The sequence below is a fragment of the Rutidosis leptorrhynchoides genome, chromosome 11, assembly GCF_046630445.1.
Source record: "Rutidosis leptorrhynchoides isolate AG116_Rl617_1_P2 chromosome 11, CSIRO_AGI_Rlap_v1, whole genome shotgun sequence".
Taxonomy (NCBI): Eukaryota; Viridiplantae; Streptophyta; class Magnoliopsida; order Asterales; family Asteraceae; genus Rutidosis; species Rutidosis leptorrhynchoides.
In genome coordinates, this window is record NC_092343.1 from 247,816,030 (window position 1) to 247,820,000 (window position 3,971).

The window sequence follows — 3,971 nt, forward strand, 5'->3', positions numbered from 1 at the left end:
TATTTGTATATTTTTCGTTCGTAGCTAGTTTTAAGACATAGTTTTTGCCGTAGCTTATTTTTATTTTCTAGATTTTTAGGCTTTGCCTTAAAATCCCTTAAGTGCTTTTTCTTTAGATTAAAATTTAGGCGCTTTAGAATTTTGCGACGCCATTTTTCGCTTTAGTTTTAAATAGATTTTAGTGCCTTTAAGTAATTGACATTTTCTGAATAAAATTGCATTTACCTTTAGACCTTTAGGCGCAACTTTTTAGATATAATTTTTAGACTTTTAAGTTACGACGCGCTATTTTCTTATTTTTATTTTTCGACGTTTTTCGACACGCATTCTTTTTCTTTCTTATTTCTCGACGCTTTAGTTTTTAGGACTTAGAAATTTTCTCTATTTCTTATCTAATATCTCAAACGGAAAGAAAAATTATTTAAGTGGTTAAATTAATGGACGTTGACAATTTTCTGCTTCGTAGTAATAGTTGGATTTGTTAGTGGCTGAGTTGTGAGCTTCCGATTTAATGGGTTCTGGCTCCCTGCTGCATCTTTTGGCTATTCAAAACGTGGGCAAAAGCAGAAAAGTCTATTAATTGGACAACTTATATAAGTTTTTCTATTTTTATAACTAATAGGATAATTAGTAAATGCACCACATTGTAGCTAAAATTTGGCCATCGCAATAAAATGGAAAATTTTGAAAACAAGGCTATGGAAACTCGTTTTGATATCCAAAATCAATTAAATCAATACTCTCAAACGAGTGTTGATGACAATTCGTTCGGTCAATCTTGGATCACGAATGACGAAACAATAACTGGTTGTGAAATCTGTGGAGATTATCACTCAACATGGGAATGTTATTATTACGTTCCTATGAAAAATTACGCACCCACGGAACCTGAATGGAATGATTATGAAGAATACAATTCAAATTGGGATTATTCCCAAGAATATATCCAAACTCAACAACCAGTAGACGAGGAAAATTACGTGTCTGAAAATTTATTAGACAATATGAAAATCAAACTCGAAGAACTCAATGCTCAAAATGAACAAATGAGAGAGTTTGTAAACCGGCAAGCTGAAACTCTATCAGACTACACACCTGTTGATCTGAGGAGTCGTGTGCAAGAAAATCTCATATCATCGAATTTTGATGAATTCGAGAGCTCCGAAATCACCAACTATCCCGATGATACTTTTTATTCAGTCTTACCAATTTCACAACATATCGACACATTAGCCTCTACCGACGAAATCATCGATCCATCAATGGATAAAGAAGAAGTAAGGGTAACAAATTGGTACTCTTGGGAATACGATAACGTTGAAAATTTTACCCCCAAGGCCAAACCGAACTTCACCATTCCACAACCTTCCAACCCAATATTCTCAATAGACGAGTCATCCACCGAAAATGAACTACGAGCTGTAATAGATAATGACACCTCGAATTTCACCCAATTGGGTAATAGAGGTGAAAACTTTGACGTCGAGAATAAAAGGAAGGAAACATTAGGAGTTGTCCACCCTATAGAAATATGTATGTCGGTGTATATCGATCCATTTGACCAAGAACCAGAAAAGAGACATATCCATTTACTAAAAGCTACACTTAAAAAAGAATTAAGTAGTGACGATCGGGTGGGTCTAAACTTTAAACCCATTGATATATTATACACCACCCGAGATGTAAATAACTGGCTCACTATTTTAATTCTTGGAACTTATTCTACCGACTTCACATGTCGTCAGCTAAGTGTGAGGAAGTCTAACCCCACTTAACGTTAAATTAGGGGTTCGGGTTAGTGCATAACTCGTTAATAAAATTGCATGATAATTTAGGGTAAAATACGTATATTCAAAGATTCGCAAACAGTTCAGAAAAGCAACCATTTTTGAAGAAAAACATGTGTGATAAAACAATAAAAGGAATGAACGATGAGGCGCGCCATCTATCATTCGACGAGCTTTGTAATTACAAACTGGGTATTTTTAATTACTTTTCTACACTAATCGCCCTCATGAATTTATAATTATAGTCTGATTTCATGCAAATGAGGGCATTGCATGATCTCAAGTGTGGGGAAGGGTTATAAATTCTCTCGGGTTTACACTTGGTTTATTTGCCAAATTTTGTGAAAATTTTTCAAAATTTTCAACTAAATGAAGTCAAAATCATGTTTATATATATGAACGGTGAAAACTAGGTGTTAATACCGAAATTATCGTTACCTCGGAAAGGATATAAATTGAGAAACACCCTAAAACGATTGAATTCATTTAAATGGAATAAAGGAGAATAAAAAGGCAAAGAAAGAAACTAAGTGTGGGGAGAATGTACCAAGTTATTCAATTAAAAACTATCTATCACATGTTTCTGTAAAGTTATTGCAGGTGCTTTTGTTTTGGACTAAATTAACTGTTTTACCCGATTTACTGTAATATATTTGAAAGAAAAGATGGATCTACACGATGAATCAATTCCATCATTAAAAGGAAGTAAAGTCGTCCGAAAAAGACACGCGCTTCTTGATTTAGGTCATGAAGTTGTCGTCCAGACCAGCTGTAGGTTGACGAAAAATCTAGAAAAGTCATCTCTGAAATCAGCAGGAAATCCACGGACCTCAGCATCAAACAGGGTCGCCAAGTGGTCAGATTTATCCTAACCATGAGAAGGATTTATCTCGTACAATGGGGGGCACCGTGCAAATTAGCTTGATAAGACTAATGAATCAGATCCCCAGAAAGGATAATCTCCTTAAAGATCAAAAATCAGCTTTTAAGCCTGATATTACTCAATCCTTGAGATTGACCTTAAAGATTGAGAATTACAAACTCATGGAATTCAATGATATCTAAACTCGAGCTTGAACGAGAAAATATTTTGATCAAAAATAAAACCGATTTGTTTTCTGAAAACCTATTTTCAATGCGTTCATTACCTTTGAACGTAAAATCCTAGGAATTCACCTGGAATTCATTAGGTCACCTGAACCAAATCGGGTGTCAACCGTAAGAACGGTGGTTGCATAGCATGGTCGGAGACAGGACCTTGTGCCAGACCGAAAAACTATAGGGTGATCTTTACTATTGCTCCTACAAAGGATAGTATTGCATCAGACACGTTAAAAACCATAATCAAAAGCATGTCACGGGACATTGCCTTAACAGTTGCTTGTTCATCGCTTTCCTTTACAACCGGACGGTAGTTTACCGAAAGGTAATATACGGGACAAGTAAACTGGACGTGTTGCTTTCCTAATACAAGGTTAGCAAGTGGGTGACACAAAACCATAAGTTTTGAGCAAAAATTTTCAAATCTGAAACCCACCAACCCAAAAAAAAATAATTTGCAAACACCGGTGAAGGGTTATTCCGGAAAACTTATCTAGGGTAAAAACTAGATTGAATTTTCAAAAGATCAAATGTTTTCATAAAGATCCAATTTCCTTACGGATCTAAATTTTCATAGTCATGTGGGACTGTAAACCGCCTTTCAAATGTGCACTTTGCTTTGGAAACCGAAAGTAAATCGGCTATTTGATTGCAAGTGTCGTTGACCTAAACCTGAGGCAACTGTGGATGACACACCCACCTTTAACCATGGTTCTATCCTTACAATCATTGTTTATACCACCATATCAAAATCACTTATGTACAAAGTGTGATGAATAAAAAAGTGATTCATGTATGTTTTTATTTCAAGTTCTGTATTGCTTGAGGACAAGCAACGCTCAAGTGTGGGGATATTTGATAAGGCTAAAAAGGAACATATATTTCATAGCAATATCCCTCCTAAATAATAGGTTTTCATTTGTAATTGTATTATATTTTCATTGTAATTGTTTATATTAAATAAGTGCGAAGACAAAAGGCGAAAACAACGAATTGAAGACGCAAAGGTCCAAAAAGCTCAAAAGTACAAGATACAATTAAAAAGGTTCAATTTATTGATAAGGAACGTCTAAAAATGACAAG